At 35.8% G+C, this 24,481-nt stretch overlaps 4 pseudogenes; all 4 read right to left on the bottom strand.

The window, feature by feature from the left end:
* Positions 1-2,933: 2,933 nt before the first annotated feature.
* Positions 2,934-3,365, bottom strand: LOC110258536 (annotated as a pseudogene).
* A 4,611-nt stretch (positions 3,366-7,976) lies between these two features.
* Positions 7,977-8,903, bottom strand: LOC110258539 (annotated as a pseudogene).
* A 4,953-nt stretch (positions 8,904-13,856) lies between these two features.
* LOC110258538 lies at positions 13,857-14,791 on the bottom strand (annotated as a pseudogene).
* A 3,651-nt stretch (positions 14,792-18,442) lies between these two features.
* Positions 18,443-19,365, bottom strand: LOC110258540 (annotated as a pseudogene).
* Positions 19,366-24,481: the final 5,116 nt, after the last annotated feature.

The raw sequence follows: 24,481 nt of genomic DNA on the forward strand, positions 1-24,481 counted from the left end.
GTAATGTGATATTGCAAATTAACTATAGTTCAATTTTAAAAAGAGGAAGAAAGCTTATCCAGTTTTTCCTTATTTTTCTGGTCTCTCTCTTTTTTTGATGCTTCAAAAAGTGGCTCTTCTTTTATTAGAATAGTTGGCACTGTGCTATCACCTTTTGATGACCAAGAAAATCTTAGTTCAAATACTTTTGCTTCCATTGGGGATAGAATCTGCTAGAAGACATTGGCAACCAGATACATAAGCAAGATCATAATAATAATGCATGTTTACAGACCATGTCACAGGCTGACCTACATGTCCAAAAGAATTTTAAAAGGCACCTGTGCCCTGGGGAACTACAGACAGGCCAGTGATTCCACCCTAGCCAAGACCTCATTTTACTCTTCTGCCACAGCCATGGCTGTGTAATTCTATTTCTGCCCTCAAGGGCTCTTTATAACACCACCCCTACCCACATCCTGAGCACAAGGGGTTGTTTTTAATATTGCCAAATTGTCTGGGAACTTCTTTTTTTAATTTTTTTTATTTTCCCACTGTACAGCAAGGGGGTCAGGTTATCCTTACATGTATACATTACAATTACATTTTTCCCCCACCCTTTGTTCTGTTGCAACATGAGTATCCAGACATAGTTCTCAATGCTACTCAGCAGGATCTCCTTGTAAATCTATTCTAAGTTGTGTCTGATAAGCCCAAGCTCCCAATCCCTCCCACTCCCTCCCCCTCCCATCAGGCAGCCACAAGTCTTTTCTCCAAGTCCATGCTTTTCTTTTCTGAGGAGATGTTGATTTGTGCTGGATATTAGATTCCAGTTATAAGTGATATCATATGGTATTTCTCTTTGTCTTTCTGGCTCATTTCACTCAGTATCAGAGTCTCTAGTTCCATCCATGTTGCTGCAAATGGCATTATGTCATTCTTTTTTATGGCTGAGTAGTATTCCATTGTGTATACATACCACCTCTTCCGAATCCAATCCTCTGTCGATGGACATTTGGGTGGTTTCCATGTCCTGGTCTATTGTCGAGAGTGCTGCAATGAACATGCGGGTGCACGTGTCTCTTTTAAGTAGAGCTTTGTCCGGATAGATGCCCAAGAGTGGGATTGCGGGGTCATATGGAAGTTCTATGTATAGATTTCTAAGGTATCTCCAAACTGTTCTCCATAGTGGCTGTACCAGTTTCCATTCCCACCAGCAGTGCAGGAGGGTTCCCTTTTCTCCACAGCCCCTCCAGCACTTGTTATTTGTGGATTATTATTGAGGGCCATTCTGACTGGTGTGAGGTGGTATTCTCATGGTAGTTTTGATTTGCATTTCTCTTATACTCAGCGATGCTGAGCATTTTTTCATGTGTTTGTTGGCCATCTGTATATCTTCTTTGGAGAACAGTCTATTCAGGTCTTTTGCCCATTTTTCCATTGGGGGATTGGCTTTTTTGCTGTTGAGTTGTATAAGTTGCTTGTATATCCTAAAGATTAAGCCCTTGTCCATTGCATGCTTTGAAACTATTTTCTCCCATTCTGAAAGTTGTCTTTCTGTTTTCTTTTGGGTTTCCTTTGCTGTGCAAAAGCTTTTCAGTTTGATTAGGTCCCATGGGAACTTCTTAAACTGGGGGGTTATTAGACAAAAGTAACCCAGTAACCAGTTCTACCCCTCAGAACTGTATGCACGAGGCATTTGATAAAAGCTCTGGGCATTAGCTTGCATCCTAGTCACTCTGAACTAGATGATGAGTAAGACTATATTACAGGTCTAATGTGAGGGAAAAGAAGGGTGGATTTATATGTTTTATATACTAATTATAAATGTAAAATCTGTTCCTCAGTTTTCCATTGAATAAATATTTAACTCTAACAGTTGTCTGCCATATAATGAAAAGGGGGATAAAATCTTGTATTTCTTTTTCATGAAGGACAATTTGAGAAAATATAGCAAAGGCCTAGAGGTCACAGAACATTTCTACTTTGCATACTATGATTAAGGTAGGAAGTTTATATGTTTGAACTTATGATTTTATCAAATAATTTTTCTATGAATGTATAGTGTCTCTTTAATTTTTTTAATTTTTTTTCAAGGCTTAAAAATACCCTTCATTTGAAATACTTTGAAACACACAGCTCAGGCACAAAACAATGCATTATGGGCTCATGAATACATTTATAAAACATAGTGATGAAAAATTACCAGCTTCAAATAAGCAGATAATACATCCAAAGTCTTACCCAACAACTGACATTTCAAACAGAGGAAGCAAAAAGCACAAGCAATGTCAATTAGTGTTCTCTATTGATAGTACTGCATGAGATTAAAAAACACATTTTCATATGGTATTTGTCTTTCTCTTTCTGATTTACTTCACTCAAAATGTCTCTAGTTAGAAAATATATAGATATATAAAGAAATAAAAATATTTCAAATTATAGTAGTGGTCTTCACATTAAGTTACGTTTTAATCTGGATTAAAAATAGCATGAATTCTTTAAAGTCCTTAAATTATTAGAAAATTTTGAGGGGAGTTTCCTGGTAGCTCAGCAGGTTAAGGATCCAGTGGACACAGCCAGAAAAAGAAAAAAGAAAATTATGACTTTCCGTTGGCAATGTGACCTTTAAAATATGACAAGAATGCAAATCACAAGGAACAACATGTGGACACCACATGACATCACACAGTTCTTATTAAAAATCTGGTGCCATGCTGGCTAGAACGTAGGTGTGAGACTGATCTTTATGGCTTATGACAAATTGTATAAAATTATGACTCTTACAAGAATCTCAACATAAATTCCAAAAATAAACACGTTCAAAAATAAAAACTAACCTGTGGCCCATGTTTCTTTAAAAAAACACAATAAACAAACAGCATAAATCATATTTTCAACCTCCTAAATGACAATTCCTTTTTTTACAGTGCTGTAGCTGCATTCATCTTCTTTCAGCTGAAAGGGTGAAATGCAATAGCCACAACTTTGTTGCAGACTAAAATCCAACAGGTAATTCCAACACCACCTGCTATTCTAGTAGGAAATGCTGCCAGGCAGTCTAGCGGAGTTATCCATTTCCGGGCACCACAGCCACAGGGACAGAATAATACTTCCAAATGAGCGAGACCATCAGCACAGTTGCAATATGTAGAAAGCAACACTTACCACCCATTTTATCTTGGCCAGTGGCACTGTCCGTGCTTTCACGTGAGTTTTGAGCTTATCAGTTATCTTGTTGATCTGCTCCAGCCTGGCGTATCTGGCAAACTCGACCATCATGTTGACGGTGGGGAGCTCCTACTTCATATCCTGGATCTCTGCGTGCCTCTGGGACTTCTGCTCTGCATCCTCCTGCAGTACCCAGGACATGAAAGAGAAGAACGGGAGTTCCCGTCGTGGCGCAGTGGTTAACGAATCCGACTAGGAACCATGAGGTTGCGGGTTCGGTCCCTGCCCTTGCTCAGTGGGTTAACGATCCAGCGTTGGGTGAGCTGTGATGTCGGTTGCAGACGCGGCTCGGATCCCGTGTTGCTGTGGCTCTGGCATAGGCTGGCGGCTACAGCTCCGATTCGACCCCTAGCCTGGGAACCTCATTATGCCGTGGGAGCGGCCCAAAGAAATAGCAAAAATACAAAAAAAAAAAAAAAAAAAAAAAAAGAGGACAGTCCTGAGGAGGAGGATCCTGAGTACATACCACCCAAACACGAAGCTGAGCACTAGCAGCCATGCCCAGCGATGGGCCTCCCCAGCACTCAATTCAACAGCTCGCAGTGGCCCCAGCCCCACTACTACAGCTCCATGGCGACCACTTGGACTGCCCCGCCTGGGCAGTGAGCACCAGGCACTGCACAGTCACGATGCTGCATTTGCACACTGCTGTGTCTCTCTTTAAAAAATTTCCATCAGAGAAACACATCTGGTACTCTTGGCTAAATATCCCACCTCTGCTTGTGCCTTGTTATAAAATGCAGTGACTTTTGTTTTGGTGTTGAAATGCTGTATCATTATACATGGTACAACATTTCAAAGAAACAAAATATTTAGGAAGATGGGTAGCGTCCCAGGACAACCTGTCCTTAAATGTAACTAAGAGGAAACCCTTACTGATGAACTAGGAATATAAGATATTACATTTGATTTCCCATTTTCTTAATCTTAAAATATTATATAAATTTAAACAAATAAATAAGCATAACTGATAGGGGATATTTCAGAGAGGTATATGAAAAAACAAAGCTACATTTTATGAGGGAGTTCAGGAACTTTATACAGTGAATCCTGGATATATTTCACCGATGGTCTTGTGTACCATAAATTCATAGATTTCTATCCAGAGTTTTAGCAACCACTGGAAGTGTCCATTTGTAACTTATCCATAGCTCATCCTTCAATGCCCATTTCCTCACTCTCCTAGCTCACCACAAACAAGATTTATAGAACAGAGACTGTGCATATATACATGTAATAAACTCCATGCCTGGTAAACAGAGGTTGGCTGTTCAGACAAACAAATGTAGTGTAGTGAATTATAGATTTCCCTTCCTGTAACATTAGACTGAACTATCAATGTTTTAACATAGATTAACTAGTTAGGAGTATTCTAAAATAAAAGCTATACATAATTTCATTCTTTCTCATTTTTTAGTAGATCTATGAATTCTCATACCTAATTTCAGGCAAGTAAAAAGATTCCAAAGGACTATATGGACTTTGGAAGATATGCTCTAACTACCCATTCTAAAACTAGTACCATTTATCAATCACTTAATAATAAATTCAAGGTCACAAGAGGCAATGCAAAGTATGAACTAAAGGATTTATCCCAATGTTAGTGAAACGGATTAAAGAAACCCTTACTCCAAGATGCCTCATATTTCTCCTCCCTACTTTGGAAGTTAAAAAAAACTCAAATAACCTAATCAGTAAGGAAATTAGTAGACTTTTTTAAAAAAAAAATAGGTGTGGGGGGGTAGTCTGATTATAACCCAACAATGATCTTTCATGCCTATGAGTTTATATTTGCCATGTAGGATTACATTTCTCTTCTTATATTTTAACTATTATGAATGAAGATTTAGCACCTATATTTGAAGAAGCTCATCAACACTAAAACCAATTTATAAGTGAACATACCCAAACAATATGAGTTTCCATATATGTCTTTCAATTAGTTCTTTATTTGTTAAGACTCATCGCTAAGGTTAAATGTCAGTCACTTATTGAGCTTATTAAAATATGGATTTAGTGACCTTTCTCTGGTGATTCTGATTTGTAAGTCTGAGAAAGATTCTGGCCACCTCTATGTATTGAAAGGTATGCCACAGATTTTGTTGTAATCTAACTGATCACAAATTATCAGAAAACAGAACAAAATAACAAAACAGATTTTACTGTAATGGTATAAATAATTCTCACATTGTCCATTGAATATCTAATGTATCATGATAAAGCAAAGTTATTAAACATAGTAAATAAACTTGATCCTTAGAGCAGGGGGAAAGGAAAAATCTTGATTAAATCGACTGTTCATGAATAAAATAAAAACATACTCAATGATACTTGAATATGCTTTCATATTGATATGTAAATGTATAATAAATTATATAAATTATTAATGGAATTGAATAATCTCAATATTTTATTAATACTCAGAATATAAATTCATTTGTATTTTTCAATCACAATATTAAAAGAGTTACATAGTTTTAAAGATACATGTCAGTTTAATTTCACTAAGTTAGCTGAAAAGGATTTTAGCCATCTGTAATTACATCTCTTCAAGATGCAGTGATCCATAAACCCAAACTTGCGCAGGAGAAAAAGAAAAAAGGTAATCAATAAATAAGAACAATCAACTTATTTCTATCATCCATTGTTGCTGTTCTATTCAAACTTAATTTTTTAACATATCTTTCTGGATTCTAGTTCTGTATGTAGCTCATAAGTCCAAGAGTTTCAGTTTATTTTTTATTTAAATATTTATTTAATTTTGGCCATGCCCCTGATGTGTGGAAGTTCCCATCCTGTGCCACAGCAGTGATCTGAGCCATAGCAGTGATGACACTGGATCCTTAACCCACTGAGCCACTAGGGAACTCCTATTTTTAAAGTCAATGTTTATTAAATCTTAGCCAATTTAATTCTGAGAATTACTTATAAACCTGCAAGCCAGCCATCTAACCTCAGTTTCTTCTAAGACAATGGCAGCCTATCCTAACCATCTCTTCATTTACCTATAGAGTTTTTTTTTAAATTTTATTTTATCTTCCCATTGTACAGCAAGGGGGTCAGGTTATCCTTAGATGTATACATTGCAATTACAGTTTTTCCCCCCACCCTTTCTTCTGTTGCAACATGAGTATCTAGACATAGTTCTCAATGCTACTCAGCAGGATCTCCTTGTAAATCTATTCTAAGTTGTGTCTGATAAGCCCAAGCTCCCAATCCCTCCCACTCCCTCCCCCTCCCATCAGGCAACCACAAGTCTCTTCTCCAAGTCCATGCTTTTATTTTCTGAGGAGATGTTGATTTGTGCTGGATATTAGATTCCAGTTATAAGTGATATCATATGGTATTTGTCTGTCTTTCTGGCTCATTTCACTCAGTATCAGAGTCTCTAGTTCCATCCATGTTGCTGCAAATGGCATTATGTCATTCTTTTTTATGGCTGAGTAGTATTCCATTGTGTATACATACCACCTCTTCCGAATCCAATCCTCTGTCGATGGACATTTGGGTGGTTTCCATGTCCTGGCTATTGTCAAGAGTGCTGCAATGAACATGCAGGTGCACGTGTCTCTTTTAAGTAGAGCTTTGTCCGGATAGATGCCCAAGAGTGGGATTGCGGGTCATATGGAAGTTCTATGTATAGATTTCTAAGGTATCTCCAAACTGTTCTCCATAGTGGCTGTACCAGTTTCCATTCCCACCAGCAGTGCAGGAGGGTTCCCTTTTCTCCACAGCCCCTCCAGCACTTGTTATTTGTGGACTTATTATTGAGGGCCATTCTGACTGGTGTGAGGTGGTATATATCTCATGGTAGTTTTGATTTGCATTTCTCTTATACTCAGCGATGCTGAGCATTTTTTCATGTGTTTGTTGGCCATCTGTATATCTTCTTTGGAGAACAGTCTATTCAGGTCTTTTGCCTATTTTTCCATTGATTGATTGGTTTTTTTGCTGTTTGGTTGTATAAGTTGCTTATATATTCTAGAGATTAAGCCCTTGTCAGTTGCATCATTTGAAACTATTTTCTCCCATTCTGTAAGTTGTCTTTCTGTTTTCTTTTGGGTTTCCTTAAGAAAATGTAAAGAAATGGAAAGATATTCCATGTTCCTGGATGGAAAAATCAATATTGTGAAAATGGCCATACTACCCAAAGCAATCTACAGATTCAATGCAATCCCTATCAAATTACCCATGACATTTTTCACAGAACTAGAACAAACAATCCAAACATTTATATGGAACAACAAAAGACCCAGAATCGCCAAAGCAATCCTGAGAAACAAAAACCAAGCAGGAGGCATAACTCTCCCAGACTTCAAGAAATACTACAAAGCCACAGTCATCAAAACAGTGTGGTACTGGTATCAAAACAGACAGACAGACCAATGGAACAGAATAGAGAATCTGGAAATAAACCCTGACACCTATGGTCAATTAATCTTTGACAAGGGAGGCAAGAACATAAAATGGGAAAAGGAAAGCCTATTCAGCAAGCATTGCTGGGAAACCTGGACAGCTGCATGCAAAGCAATTAGACTAGACCAATCCCTCACACCATGCACAAAATCAAACTCCAAATGGCTGAAAGACTTAAATATACAACAGGACACCATCAAACTCCTAGTAGAAAACATAGGCAAAACACTCTCTGACATCAACATCATGAATATTTTCTCAGGTCAGTCTCCCAAAGCAATAGAAATCAGAGCAAAAATAAACCCATGGGACCTCATCAAACTGAAAAGCTTTTGCACAGCAAAGGAAACCTATAGAGTTTTAAATTCATATTGACTTAAAGAACAGCCTGAATTTCTCAGAAATTTCTTTAAGGCAGCCTTCATGTCCTTATTCCTCAGGATAAAGATCATGGGATTCAGCATAGGCATCACCAATGTATAAAACACTGAGACTGTTTTATCAGTATGCAATGAATGGTTTGTTTGAGGCTGTAAATACATGAAAAGAAGTGTTTCATAGAAAACTGACACTGCCATCATATGTGATGCACAGGTGGAAAAGGCTTTTTTCCATCCTTAGAATGGACAATACAATGTTGAAATAAGACATCAGAACTATAGTTATGGAAGAAACCAAGTTTGTAGCTGCAGATACAAATACTACTGTTTCTAGAAAGTAAGTATCAGAGCAGGACAATAGTAACAGAGGGACATTATCACAGTAAAAAAAAATTATTGGAATAACAGTAAGACACAGAGAACACACAAGATGAAACTACAATAGCTGTGGAAAGCTGTAAAGGTATGTGAGGGAAACTAGTAGAAGGCAGATCCTCCAAGACAACACCACTATGTAGAGCAGTGGATTACAAATGCCCACATAGTGGTCATAGACCATCACAGCTAACATGAAAACCTCAGCCACAATGAAAACTAAGAACCCTCCTTATTGGGTAAGAGGTGGTATGCTTCTGTACTAAAAAAAAGGATAATAATTTTAGGGGCAATGACAGTCAAATTGCCAAGATTGATGATAGGCAAATGTCAGAGGAAGAAATACATAGGGGTCTGCAGTCGAGGGTCCACACTGGTGAGAGTGATGATGGTCAGGTTCCCAGCCATGGCCAGCCCATAGATGACCAGTAACACAAGGAAGAGGGGAAGCTGGAGGTCTGGGTTGTCTGAGACTCCTGTAAGAATGAACTCAGAGACCCATTTGAAATTTCCAGGAGCCATGCAAGAGTTTGGAAAGTCATCCATGGGGGAAAAACAAGGATAAGTGGTTACAAAGTTTAAAGAATTTATTTTCTGGACTGGACCATTAGATTGCAAGGGAAGGGCAATTCTTTGGGCGAGATTTCCTGCAATTATTCTTCCAAATTATATCAGCTCCTCTATTTCAGCTGAAATCTAATGTGCTGATTGCTAGAGACTTTATCTTAAACTGCAAAAATAAATTTTATGTAGCAACTGTTTTAATTCACAAGCATTGCATTCATCCTCTAATTTCCTCTTTCAGAATTCTGTATCATATTATTTGCCAGTTTCCATAATGCTTTGCCATTCTAAGCAGCCATTCTTGTATTCCCTTAGGTCAAGATTTCCCTAGGTTATTAATACAGTCATAGACTATATTGTATCTTTGCTCTATGTGTCATGATTCTCATATTAGTTGGAAGGCAAATGGTATTATGAAAGCTTTTTGAGTAATCTAAGATATCTTTTTAGAATAATTGATATATCTTTAGCTTCATTTTCAATGATTTTCATAATCAGGTCCATATCACTCTTCTTGTCTTACTAAGTTACCAGGCATGTGCTGACTATAAAATTTTATCTCTGGTCTTCTGCATTCTTACTCCTGTTGATTCTTCTGAGAGTGCTCCATTTGCTCACACACACAGAGAGAGAGAGAGGTGGCATGGTATCTGAAAGCAGATTGTTCATTATTTGTAGCAGTGACCTTGTGTCATCAGAAACTGGAAATAAATCTAATGGCAAATGAGGCTAGCAAACTAGAATTTGGAGTATTAAAGAAATCACTCCTGGTCACACTTTAGGCATTTCCAATCTTTTTAGGAGTGTTACTAAGCAATGGGGAGGCTAAAAAGACAAGTGAGTTTTCTTTAAACTATTACCAATGGTTTATAGCTAATGAGTAATAATAGTACTAAAAATGTATTTAAAATTGTTTCCATGAACTTAGAAATTTCTCTTTTTTTGTCTTTTTTTTCCCTTTTTTTCTTTTTCTTTCTTTCTTTCTTTTTTTTTTAGGGCTGCACGCATGGTGTGGCATATGGAGAGTCCCAGGCTTTAGGGGTACAATCAGAGCTACAGCTGCTGGCCTACCCAACAGCCACAGCAATGCCAGATCTGAGCCACATCTGTAACCTACACCACAGCTCACAGCAATGCTGGATCCTTAACCCACTGAGCAAGGCCAGGGATCAAACCCACAACCTCATGGTTTTTAGTCAGATACGTTAACCACTGAGCCACAACAGGAATTCCTATAGTCTTGAAATCATTATTGTAATTTCCTCAAATTTATTCTTCAAAATTGATTTAGCTATTCTGGAATTCTCTCTACTGTACAGAAACAGGCTAAAGCCAGACACAAGGGGATTTAGCTTTTAGATCTTAAGGTTATGTCTAGACATGCCTGCTCACTACAAAAGCAGTCACATTTGGTAGTGATTATTAAACTACTTTAATATTAAAATGTGGTCACTAATTTAAAATTAAGTACATACCTTGTTAAAAGGTATACCTTTGGTCTTAATAATATAGTGTTAAATTAAGGGATGAGCCACTCAGCTGATGAGGATAAAATATTAAAATAGATAATGCTCCTTTTTTGAGTCATCTTTCCTCAACACCTTAAAGCCAGAATGTTTTCCTATTACATGTGGGAAAATTGAAGTGTTTGGAAAAATCTCTTCAAAAAAGAGTATATTGGCAGTCTGAATAAAGTAGTAATTGGACAGAAATTGAAGAAATCATTACAGAGTCCATGAAGGGAATCAACCTCAAGGAATTTTATAAATAATTGGAGGTTGAGTATATGCACTTGAGCCACTGGGGCCTTGCAACTATTGCCATTTAAAAGTCAATACAAATACTTTCCAATTTCCTAATTCAAAGCTCTTAGTGCATCAAGCCATTAATTAGGTATGGAGTGAACACAAATAATCTAAGTAAAATTAAAAGTTGTACTTCAGAAAGAAGTTTCAGTGTACAAGAACTAAAATATTTTCAAATAGGTTGGAAGCATTATTTCTAAACTCTTCATTATTATAAGTATAATGCAAATATGTGTTTTGTGGGTATTAAGACAATGACTGGGGACAGTGAAGTCAGGAATATTATAAGCTTTCTATTAAAAAATAAGGTAATGCTTTAGGACAATTCACATTGTATCCATGATGTCAAATAGCTGATGTTACTCATCTATTATTGATATTTTGCAATTTTGTCATCATTCAATGAAACGGATATGTCAGTATCCTTTCTTGGAAAAAAATAGTACTTGGAAAAAAAATCAAAATACTTTTTGTTAGTGTTTTATTTTTATTTTAAAGTTTTATGTAAACATGTAAATCATTTACCTATTAGCACATAGTTAGATTGTAGAGGAAAACTTGTGCATTTATTTCAGAAATAAAAATCAATAGTATATTGTTTTATAAGCACAAGACTATTTAGAGCATTTTTAAAATAGTAAAAGAAATAAAAACATGCAAACAACCAAGTGTCCATCAGTTGAAGAATGACCAAATACAAAATGATTAATCTGTATTCCACAGTTGGGTGCTGATATTAAAAATTAAAAAAAAAACTTCATTACCCAAGAAAGGTGCTCATGATGAATTCTCAAGTTACAAAGGTAAGTTTAGGCTTTTTGGTATGATTTTTTTAAAGTTATTTCTGTATGGGTGATACTGCACATATGAATAATATTTAACTTTACTTGGGGGTTGTGCAAATTAATAGCAATGAAAGAATTTGGGGGAAAATCATACGTGATCAAAAAAGTCTGCAATATAATACAAATTGTTAGTCTCAAAAGTGAAATTTATTCATAATATATATGCTTATGGACAGGATCCAAAGCTAACATGGTAAGCAGAATTGATTTTCTTGGACAATGCAGTTTTATATTTCATTTACTTGGTTTAATTTATGTTTTACTTTATTTCATTTTTATTTAAAAATTAAAAGTTTGTAGCTTTATAGAATTCATAATGAATACATAAATCTTGAATAAGTTTCTAGGATACCACATGATATTTTAAGATTTAGCTATATATTTATATATATAGTGAAATATGCATATAATATATATAATATAATATATATATGGCTAAACATATATTTTAATTATATAAATAATATATTTTATATACCTATTTATATATAAATAAATATATATATAGCTGTATATAAAATATCTGCATATGTATAGATTAGCTAAATATAGCTAATTTGAAGTGATTAGCTAAGCCATCCCCTCACATAGATATTTTTTCTTTTGTGATGAGAACACTTAAAATGAACTTCCTTAGTAAAGTAAACCTCAGTGCATTAAAAATGGACAAAGTTGAGAGTTCCTGCTGTGCCTCAGTGGAAACAAATTTATAACCCATGAGGTTGCAGTTTCAATCCCTGGCCTTGCTCAGTGGATCAAGGATCCCACCTTAGATTAGTTGCAATTAGACCCCACATCCATGTGCCATGGGTGCAGCCCTAAAAAGACAAAAGACAAAAAAAAAAAAAAAGGAAAAAGTAAATGAAATGTATGAATCTTAGATAAAGAGATCCTGATTCATATTTTGATATAATTCCTCACAATTTTCACTTTGAATTCCAGGGTAGATTGAAACAAGCATTACTGAGATAGTGTATACATTTTTAAAAATCTAAAAAATGCCTCTTTAAACAAATAGGAGAACATGAAGATGTAAGGAATCTATGCATTGGCTGAGTGAGTAGAAAAGGAGAATGAAACCTTGTGTTAGCAAAATATCAGCTCTGTTTGTACAAGCTCATGAGGGAGTCAAAGGAGACATGATGAAAGTTCAATTAACTCTAAAGGGTATCAGTTATCTCTAAACTTTGTTATCATTGACACAGCTTTTCAAAATATTGATGTCATTTAGGAAGTGACCAGATAACTCCTTTATCTTGAGCTTGCCAATCCTAAATCAACTTGTTTATCCAGAAGCTATCAAAAAACAAAGTTAGCTGTAGTATGAGAGTCTCTCAAAGGATAGAATTAGCCAATATTTTTCTCATGGTTCTTAATTAAGAAAAAAATCTTCCAAATGTCCACTCTAGCTGTGAAAAGGAGAGAAGGAGAATCATAATACAATCTGACTAAAAATTTCCTTCTGAGGTGGCATGCTTTATTTCCTATTTAGCTTAGATTCTTTTTTTTTTTTCTTCTTTTTTTTTTTTTTTTTTTGTCTTAAAAGCTATTTCTCGGGCTGCTCCCATGGCATAAGGAGGTTCCCAGGCTAGGGGTCGAATTGGAGCTGTAGCCACCGGCCTACGCCAGAGCCACAGCAATGTGGTATCCGAGCCGTGTCTGCAACCTACACCACAGCTCACGGCAACTCCAGATCATTAGCCCACTGAGCAAGGGCAGGGACCAAACCCGCAACCTCATGGTTCCTAGTCGGATTTGTTAACTACTGCACCAAGACGGGAACTCCTAGCTTAGATTCTTGAAGCAGATTTTTCATGCTGTGTTATAATAACAGATTTTCTTACTATTTAAGGCTTTTCTAACCCACACATTCTTCATGGTTCACTTTTATTTATCTTTAATACACAACCACTGCTATGACATATACATTGCTAATTTTCTAGTTAATTGTACTCCATTTTGACTACTTAAGATTTTTTTTAACATCCACAAGTGTAAGCTTGACCAAAAAATTTGGTATGGTTTTCCTTCTTTCTAAATATATAGGTTCCTGTATGGTCTTGAAAATTACTTGAGATTTAAATTATCTGGCTATAATATTTATTCAGTCCAAGAGGAAGCGTTTCATCATGTACAAGAAGAAAGCAACATGGTCAACCATTTCTACTTTCTGATGGCATAATTAGACTGACAGAATATTAAACAACAACTTTGGGACCCACTTTTAACTGAATATTAAGATATTAATTGGGGATTTTGCATCAATTAGTTAAAGTTCTCCTCAGAGCATCTTTAACTTCTCTGTTTCTTAGGCAATAGATCAATGGATTCAGCATAGGGATCACCAGGGTGTAAAACACAGAGGCCATTTTATCCATAGAAGATGTATAGCTGGATTTGTGTTGCAGGTAAATAAACAATAATGTCCTATATAGAACACAATCTCTACTGTCAGGTGTGAACTGCAGGTAGAAGGCTTTGTAACTTCCCTCAGTTGAGTTCATTCTGAGAATGGCCATGAGAATAAATGTGTGTTATACAAGAACAAACAAGGGTGAAGAGAGCAAATTACACCTTGAAAATATCAAAAAGATCAAATCTAATTCATGTGTGTCAGAATAGAGCATGGATATCCCAGGGGGACAGTCATGGTAAAAATAACTGGTGATGTTAGAGGTTAGAGTCACAGAAGGACAACTTAAATAACTTAATGGTGAGAATCTATAACACAAAAGTGCTAGAGAGCTAGGGAGTGAGTACTAGGCCCCAACATACTTTCCCTGCCATGGTGACTATGTAGAGGTTTGCAGATGGCTACATAATGATGTTAGGCCATTGCTGATAGCATAAACATCTCAGTGATGATGAAAATCTCAAAGACTGCTAGTTGGGTGGCACACCAATGATAGGAAATTGTATTTTGGTGAAGGACAAAGTTGACCATCATTTTTAGGCCAATGAGAATGGAGTAACCAGATCAGTAATTGACAAATGTCTAAGCAAAAAGCACATGGTACTTTGGAGTTCAAATGAGTCTGGAAACCATGCCCAGATTTCCCAGCACTGTGATACAGAATATGACCAGGATGATTCCAAAGAGAGGCACCAGCAGCCTGGGGTTTTTGGTGATCCCCATGAGAATAAATGTAGTCACCTTTGGTGCTACAGTATGATTGTGTTTCTCCATATGGTTCATCTTGGTAACCTGTGTATAATATCAGTACTATTTATATTTGAGATGCTCTCCTCTTTTTTAATGGACACTCCTGGAGGTATATTGATTGAATCCCAGCAGCAGTTGAGATCTTCACCCTAGCTGCCCCAAAATTGGATCCTTAAATCATTGTACCAGGCTGGGGACCGAATCTGTGTTGCCTCAGAGAAAATATTGGTCCAGAATTCCAAGAAATGCCATCTCCTAAGGGAGTTAAATACATGATATATGAGATATAGAATTGTTTTCTTTGTCTCAAATATAAATGGAGATTCCTCTTCCCATAAGGTCAAAATCACACATACCTACATTCACATGGCAGTGAAAGTGCCTAATGATTAGCTTTTCTGATTGTAAGGCTGTTCTTGACATCAGCTTTTGCTTACTGGACAGTCCATTTCAAGACATTCACCTCAAGTAAGTACATTTTCAGCCACAAAATTAGTTCAAGAGCCAGGCTGCTCCAACCATAAAGTTTCCCTTTTAGAAAGACCTAGATAATACAGGTAACTGACTTCTTGCTTGAACCTGCTTTTCCCTTCTTGCACATTAATTTCTGCTCTTATGCTTTTAATTCACCAATACAAACTGAATCTATGCACACCACTGTTGACCACAATGAAAGCAGAACCCATGGCTTTTCTCCCTCCCTTGCTCTCTCCTCAACCTCTTTGTGTGGCTCTGAGTGTGCCATGTACCCTCCAGGGTATGAGTAATAAGCCTTGTTTTTCAAGGTTCCCTGATGACTCTCACCAGGGTGCATCCTGAAATCATAATAAGAATCACAAGGGTTGATGAACCACACACTAGCTCTGGCCAAGGGAAATGTCCCTAGGTGCTCACCAAAAATATTAAGGCCCAGTGGAGTTGATAGACTCACAAAGCACACATTCACTGAAACATTTATAAAGTACACTTTAAAGGGGCAAGATATTTTGAAGTGACTGTTTTGATACAGCTACTTAAATATATCAAATGACCTATATACTATATTTCTGCTTTTTTAAATTTTCAAGTAATTTATAAAATAAAAATCAACACCCAAACCATGCAACTTAACATTATCAACAATCATCATGCCTGTTTAAAGTTGTAAGACATAGACAGACATTGTAAACTGTTGGTGGAGTGATGGATTACATGGTGATTGTAAAACCTCTGACCATTGAATATAAATTTCAGTACTTCCACTTAGTATAAAGTCAGATTTTTACTCAATTCAAAATCCAATGCTGTTTTAATTTTAGAATTTTGCTATTAATATCTTAGTTCTCCTTTGTCACATCGGTTGTTTCTGACAAATTACCTATACTGAACTTCCAATCATACATCCTTCTTTTGAATAAAAGGAACTTGGCCATTCTGACTATTTATGAATTCTGATGATATATGGAGATTCATGTAAAGAGACCCAGTAGAAAACAAAACACAAATGAATATCAAGCACTGACAGAGAATGCATTATGTGCCAGGCATTTTTATGAGCACTTTACATATATTAATTTACTTCATCCACACAATAACTTTAGGAAGTAGATAGTATGGTCACCTCTGTGTTCACAGGGTATTGGTTCTAGGACCTGCCTTAGATCCCAAAATCTGCAGATACTCGTGCCTCATCGTCTACCTTCCTTGTCCTCAGGGGATTCTGAATCTGCAGATTCAAACACTGGTAAACATAGCAATGCATGTATTGAAAATAATCTGTGTCTAAGAGGACCCATGCAGTGCAAACCCTTGTTGTTCAGGTGTAGTTTGTATTACCATAGTCTACCTGAGAGTCAAGGAAACAAGGTGCACAAGGAGTGAATTAACTTAACCAAGTTATCTAGATAATAAGTGGTAGAGTCAGGATTCAAAGTAATTCTGTATTCAGAATATATCTACAAAAACATAATAGCATTCTTCTGTTCTAGTAAGGTCCACCTGAGAACATAGGAAATATAAAGTGGGACAGGAGAAATACTAGGTAAATAGGGATAAAGATCCTTGTTAAAATAGATACTTTAAGTATTATGTTCATTTGAAAAAAAAATGCCAAGTTTGTCTAAATGCACAACATAGGGTTATCAGAGACTATACTTGTCTGTAGTACATGTTGATCCTATTCCTGATAGATAAATATGTTTAAACAAAAGAAGCAGTTTTGTACAGCATAATGCTTTCAAGATCTTTGGTGATGTTTGAGTTTAAGCTGTATGTCCTGAGAAGTTTTCAATGACCAATGTTTGCTACCTACCTAATTGGAAAATCTGCTTTTACTTCCTATTGTTTTCATCTTCATTGTCTGTCACAGAATATTTTGGGTTTTTCAAACCCCTTTGAGACTCATTTTGTTAAATATTTGATATTATTCAAGAATTTAAAAAAGGGCACACAATTACCAAGGGAGAGTTCCTTGGGTATTTGTTAATTATTCTTCAAATGCACATTAGGAAAAGTCAAAAGTATGTCATGCCTGGGTCTAACTGAATAAATAAATTACCTGATGGCACTAAACATTGGAAAAAATAAATATGCCTTTGTCAGCATCTCAAGTACACAATATAACGTACAGGCTAAGTATATTTTAAACATACATATGCAATTCATGAGTAAATGAAAAGAGACTGTTGAAAACCATTATATATTATTATGACAAGGTATCATTCATTAACCAAGTATAATTTTGATGGATGTATAATTAAAATTCGATATGACAATGTTTTATGACATTGTTTTTTCCAATGATCTGTAGTAAATATTTTCTTCATCAGTTCATAAGTTATCTTTCATCCCTATCTTTTAAAAATGTTTTTCTGTATCTTTGATTTTCAGAAACCTTATATGTCATACTTTGGTGTAATTTCCTTTCTGTTTATCCTGCTTAGAATTATGTTAGAATTTTATATCTTGGGGTTATAGTTGTTGTTGTTTTATTTTTTATGGTTTGGAAAAAACTCTGGCCAAGATTTCTTCTGCAAGATTTTCTGCCTCATATAATTTCTTCTTTCCACTTGCACTACATTTGAATGTACTCTATGAAGCTTTCTGCTGTTCTAGGGATCACTGAGACTATTTTCATTACATTCATTCAGTATTTCAGTTTTCCTTTGACCTCATTTTTGATAGCCTTTATTGTGATGTGTGTAAGTGTACCTATCATTTCTTTTTCAGCACATTATATGCTATTTTTCACATTCAATAAATATATGTTCCTTTCAAATATTGCATTTTCATCTCCAGAAGTCCCATTTGGTTATTTTTAATCTTTTATTTATCTCAAAATATGTTTTTATTAATTACTCAGTATATTGAACATAAATAGATTTTAAGTATCTACCTGACAACTAACACGTGGTTCCCTGACCAAGAGTTTAATAAGTGTTTCCATCAGGAGAAATGTGGGTTTCTGTGGAATCAATAAAAGAAATATTGAATCAACAATAAGGCATGTTGGGGAGGGAGTGCCATTAAAACGAGACCTAAAATATGAGGATTAATTTGGCTGAATACAAGGGAAACTATTTATCCATGCATTTTAATTAGACTTTGCTCTGGAGCTGAAAAGAATGCAATTGTATTTATTAGAAATATTATCAAGTGACATTTGGCTTTTTCATAGATTATTAAAATAATATTTCATATTGGATATTACATACAAAGTTTGCATTGACTCTTAAAGACCCCGTGGGAGGCATTTTTTACTTCTTTGTTCCTTAAGCTATAGATTAAGAGGTTAAGCATGGGGATTACTAAAGTGTAAAATACAGAGGCCATTTTATCAGTATCAAAGGAGTGTACATAAATGGTAGAGACCCATAGACCACAACCACCACTGACAGATGAGAACCACACTTAGAGAAAGACTTTTTCCTGCCCTGTGTAGAATGCACTTGAAATATGACTATCAGGATCAGTAGACAGGACACTAGGATGACCAAGAGGGAAGAGATCAAATTAAATGCTGAAAATAATATGGTCGACAATTCTATTTCTTGTGCATTTGAGCAGAGCATAAGTACCAAGGGAACATCATCACAACAGAAATGACTAATGACATTAGCGACACAAAATGTCAATGTAAAAATGTTAATAGTGAACATTAGTGCCTGAAAGGCACTGTAGATGTATGGAATGCCTATCAGCAAATGGAAAAGTCTCTGGGACATGATAACATTGTAGAACAGGGGGTTACAGATGACCAAATAATGGTCATAAGCCATGGCCGACAAGCTAAAAAATGCACTTATGATGAACATAAGGAAAAATCCAACTGTGTGGCACATGCATAGTAGGAAATGGTATTTTGATCCACAGCAAAATTTATAAGCATCTTCGGACAAATGACTGTAGAATTACCAAGATCAATGAAAGCCAGGTGTTTGATAAAAAAAGTATATAGGGGTGTGTAGGTGGGAATCCATTTGGGTCAAGATGATCATACCCAGATTTACCACCACTGTGATTGTGTAGAGGATGAGGAAGATCCCAAAAAGTGGGGCCTGAAGCCCAGCCTTCTTTGTAACTCCCATCAGAATGAATTCAATCAGTGATGATAGATTCTATTGGCCCATTTAGTCCAGTTAGCTTGTCTGGCAAGAAACAGAGAAAGTGCTATTAGCTTTCATGTAATGTCATCTAAATAAAGTATAATATTGTAAGTAGAATTATTTTTCTTTTCAAAATGGGGAAAATATTTTCCATATCTGATTTTGAAACTAAAATGAACAACAGAATCTTCTCAAATAGAGGGAGCCAAATGAAACCAAATGCACAGTTACTCCAGATTAAACTATATAGTCAGCAGTATTTGGAACCTAAACATGGAATATGAAACACCATCTAGATATTAATATAGAAATATTAGACCCTGGAGTTCCCATTGTGTCACAGTGGTTAACGAACCTGACTAGGAACCATGAGGTTGTGGGCTCAATCTCTGGTTTTGCTCAGTGGGTTAACCATCTGGTATTGCTGTGAGCTGTGGTGTAGATCACAGATGCAGTTCAGATCCTGTGTTGCTGTGGCTGTGGTTTAGGCCAGTGGCTACAGCTCTGATTCAACCCCTAGCCTGGGAACCTCCATATGCCAAGGGTGTAGCCTTAGAAAAGAGCAAAAAAAAAAAAAAAAAAAAAAAAAAAAAAAAAAAAAAAAGAGAGAGAGCGAGAGAGAGAAAGAAATATTATACCTTATTTCATCTCTGCAATGGCATTAGAGTTTTCTTTAGTACATGTCCATTTTGTCTGAGAATTCTTGTGGAGTTTTAAAATTGTTCAATAGACTATAAAGAGTGTAACATATGATAGAACATGTAATGTGAGAAAAAAGAATGTATACATGTATGTGTAACTGGTTCACCATGCTGTGCAATAGAAAAAATACTTATATACAGAAATAAAAATAAAAATAATTGATAAATATATTTTATTGATAAGTTCCACTTGCTACATTTCATAAAGTTTGTATGGGAAATCAAGAAAACCAAGTAGAACTGCTCTGACTGAAGATAATGAACTCCTTTGGCTTAATCCACCTTGATTCCCTTCTTTTCACATTCTATTTCTCCTTTGTAAAAATCTGGAACTCTGTAAGCATGATTTTCAATTGGAGGTGTAGGTATCATTCAAAATATTCAAACAGATTAAATGTAGGGTATAATCATTATAACATGCAATCCTTGGTTTAGCCTGCACAGTCCAAAAGGGCCAAGGCAGAAACTTCTCCCTATCAAGTGAAATTTCTGAGAGCTGTTAGTTAAAAAATAAATCACTAAGGGAGTTCCTGTCATGGATCAGTGGTTAATGAATCTGACTAGGATCCAAGAGGATGTGGGTTTGATCCCTGTCCTCACTCAGTAGGTTGAGGATCCAGCATTGCCATGAGCTGTGGTGTAGGTTACAGATGCAGCTCAGATCTGGTGTTGCTAAGACTGAGTCAGGCAAATGAATACAAGCTGTGGTATGGGCCAGAATCTACAGCTCAGGTTGGATCCCTAGCCTGGGAACCTCCTTATGCCATGTGGCCCTAAAAAAACAAACAGAAAATAAGTCAAACTAAAAAGATAAATGGAAGATTTTATTTGAACCAAATTAAGATTTATAACCCAAGACCAGCCTCTCAGAAGATCTGAGAACTGCTCCATCCATTAAAGGTAAAAGCAAAGTTGTTTAAGAATTTGAGTCAGAAGGTTATACATTAAAGGATGGATTATTGATAGTTTATACAATTCTCTTGTATGAATACAAAGCAAGCAGTGAGTCATGGGTCATTGTGGCCTTGTACAAAATTAAGAAGGAAGGTTATCTCCTATACAATTATCTTCTTAATATTAGGAGAATATTGCTCTTTATGATTCAGCAGGCATTTCTGCTGACAGGGAGGTCTGGTTGATTCCTAATGCAGATACACAATGCACAGTAAAGGGGACAAGAGGCTAAAGGGTAGAGAAAAAAATTTTGTTTAAAGTTTTCTGACTTGACTTAAATATACATTTCTATTTCATCAGAGCTGTCAGAGAGGAAGAAATTCTCATTTACCCTTCTAGGTTCTTTCAGCTGGTCTAAGAATTAAATTTCCATGGGATAGACTAGCAGGAAAAAAAATCAAAGTTGTATAACATGTAGATATGAGAGAAGCCCAGGAAAACTGAAGAACTTACAGAAATTGCCAAAGCTCTGACCTTCAATATCATCTTCAGCTAAGGACTAAAGAGGATGTTGGGGGTAGTGATTTGGGACTTCAAAGGGAAAGGAGGTATTTCACATGGAAATGGAAAAGCAAATATTTGATAAATAGATATTTGTTGGCCATGCAGAAACAATGACACATGGTGTTCTGACCTCAAGGCACTGCCTGAGTTCCCCCATCACCCCTAGCAGACTTTCTCTACAGATATGGCTGGTGATATTTCTACTATGGGAACAAGCCTTTTACCTAAATTCTTTCAGGTGATAGAGGGGAAGATCAAATAATCTTTCTGAGTCTTTTGGGTATTGAATTTTCAACTGGAAACAATCACATGCTAAAGAGACATTTGATGGAGGAGGAGCAAATATCGCTCCCCTAAAGGCACCAAGAGTCTGAAGCTGCTGAGTGACACTTGGCAGAGCTCTAGGTATCTTCTAACTTTTAGTGTTGATTTAGCCAGTTTGATCCAAGGAATAGAAATGCAATACTGGAGATTTGCTAAGTTATTTCTATCTAGCCATTTCATTTTTAAAAATAAAAACTAAATGTTGCAAGGCCTTACAATATTTTCCTTACAATGGGAGACACACTGAATCAAGCAAATGGATACAACATTCCAGGAGCAATCCTACCACTTTGAAGACTTTATTGTATTGCTGGGAATTATTCTTGTGTTTATTGAGTTTGCCTCCATTTTGAGTGTCAGTTATGAACTCCCTCTCAAGATAGCTTTTTCAAACTACACCACAGCTTTTAGCAATGCTGGATCCTTAACATACTGAGCAAGGCCAGGGATCAAACCCACATTCTCACAGACACTATGTCAGTTTCTTAACCCACTGAACCACAAGTGCAACCCTGAAGATGTCAAGACTCTTTTAGCCTGCCCATACTAATATGAGAATTTACTCCCACTAAAATACTCATAAGGGTACACTGCAGTATTGTTAACTATATACACAATGTTATACAGCAGATAATCAAAAAAAATCAAAGTTGTATAACATGTATATATGAGACATACCCAGGAAAATGGAGGAACTTACAGAAATTGACTTATTTAATCCTAGTCATCTTGCATGATTGAAATTTTATATATGTTCATTAGTAATTCCCCATAGCAATCTCACCTCTGGGTATTTATTGATAAGAATGCTATCAAGAACTCTAAAATGTTATGAATACATTGTCCCTTCTTATTAAAAAAGATGTCTTTGATCATTTTTTTCTTTTTTCTTTTTTTTTTAATTTTTATTTCAGCCATACCTACAGCATATGGAAGTTTCTGGTCCAGGAATCAAACCCAAGCCACAACAATGACTATAGTCACAACAGCGATGATGCCATCTCCTTCACCCACTGAGCCACCAGGGAATTCCTACTGGTCATTTCTTAATATCTTTATGCAACATTTTATGTACTTCCATTTGGAAGTAACCACTACAGCAGACAGGATACAAAAGGATGCAAAAGGATGACTGGCTTTTTAATCTTCAGCCTTGGTGATAGTAGTTAGGAATTATTGGGTTTCAGGGGTTTCTCTATAATCCTTAAATCATTCTATTTATTTTCCAGCCTACTTACTCAGTTTCTAAAACCTATTCTGAAAACAAAACAAAACAAAAAACAAACAAACAAAATAAGTAGTAAGCAACTAGTTGGGAAAACAAGTAGAAAACTGAAAAAAATATACAATTTCATGCATGGGAGTTCATCCTTACATATAAAGACTTATACACTTATATTGGAATTATTTTCCTTTAAAATATTGCAAACATTTATAAAATATTGTAAAATAACATATTTTAATGTATTTTTAAAATATTACATTGGACAAGCAGTACATAGGACATATACTAAAAATATTTTAATCTAAAATTCATACATAACAGGGTATTGTGTATTTTATCTGGAAAGCCTAACCTTATTATTTTATAATAGCTTAGATCAGTGTTGATTTTTTTCAGATTTTTTTCTCTTTACTTGCAATATCCAAATACATTTTCAACTTTTCAAAATAAGAGGGATATATAAACCTAGTCAATATGTAAGGTTTAATGTCCTAAAAATACTCCAGTTAAAAAGGGAGATAATGAATATTTGTGGTGTAAAGAATCAATGACTGTAAGAGTGTCCATGTCCAGAAGACAGAAACCATTGGAAATTACCTATAGCCAGATGATAATTAAAATCAACAATTCCTATCCTTTCACCTTTAATGAAGAATTGGATTTCTTCACCAAAATAATTTTTGCTTTTTCTTTGGGTAGGGAGAATGTATGCCTTCCTTCTCTCTTTGCCATGCTCCCTGAGGAAATAGCATATAATTGATTCACGTGATTATGCCCAAATCATCTGAGTGATTTAAAAAAATTGCCCATGGTTTTTGCTAATTATCTAGGACACGTTACACATTCTCTAGTTGAAAAATGTAAGGGACAATTAAATAAAGATACAAAACAGCATAAATGATCACACACTTCATGGAGATCTGCATAAAAGTACTTTGCTCACCTACACAGAGTTAATGTTTAAATTAAGCATGGAAAATACTTTGACATCAATTTTATTCCAGTAAAATTAGGAGAGTTCCAAAAGTCACAATAAATTTTAAAGGGCATTGTCATCATCGCATACAATTTTTTCTCTGAATTTATTATTCAAATGAAATATGTACTGGCACTGTGTGAAAATATACATCATTTAACTTATGTGAGAGAGATATTGTTCTCATATTCAGGCAACATCAAACTCAGATAAGCCATGTAATTTGACAAAAGCTGCATGATTGATAACTAGAAGATTTGAAGTTAAAGCCTCATATTTAAATGAGTGATATATAGGCTTTGTCCTTTTTTTTTGTCTTTTGCCTTTTTCTAGGGCCACACCCACGGCCTGTGGAGGTTCCCAGGCTAGGGGTTCAATTGGAGCTGCAGCCACTGGCCTATGCCAGAGCCACAGCAACTTGGGATCTGAGCCACATCTGTGACCTATACCATAGCT

Source organism: Sus scrofa, unplaced genomic scaffold (genome assembly GCF_000003025.6).
Source record: "Sus scrofa isolate TJ Tabasco breed Duroc unplaced genomic scaffold, Sscrofa11.1 Contig2318, whole genome shotgun sequence".
Lineage (NCBI taxonomy): Eukaryota > Metazoa > Chordata > Mammalia > Artiodactyla > Suidae > Sus > Sus scrofa.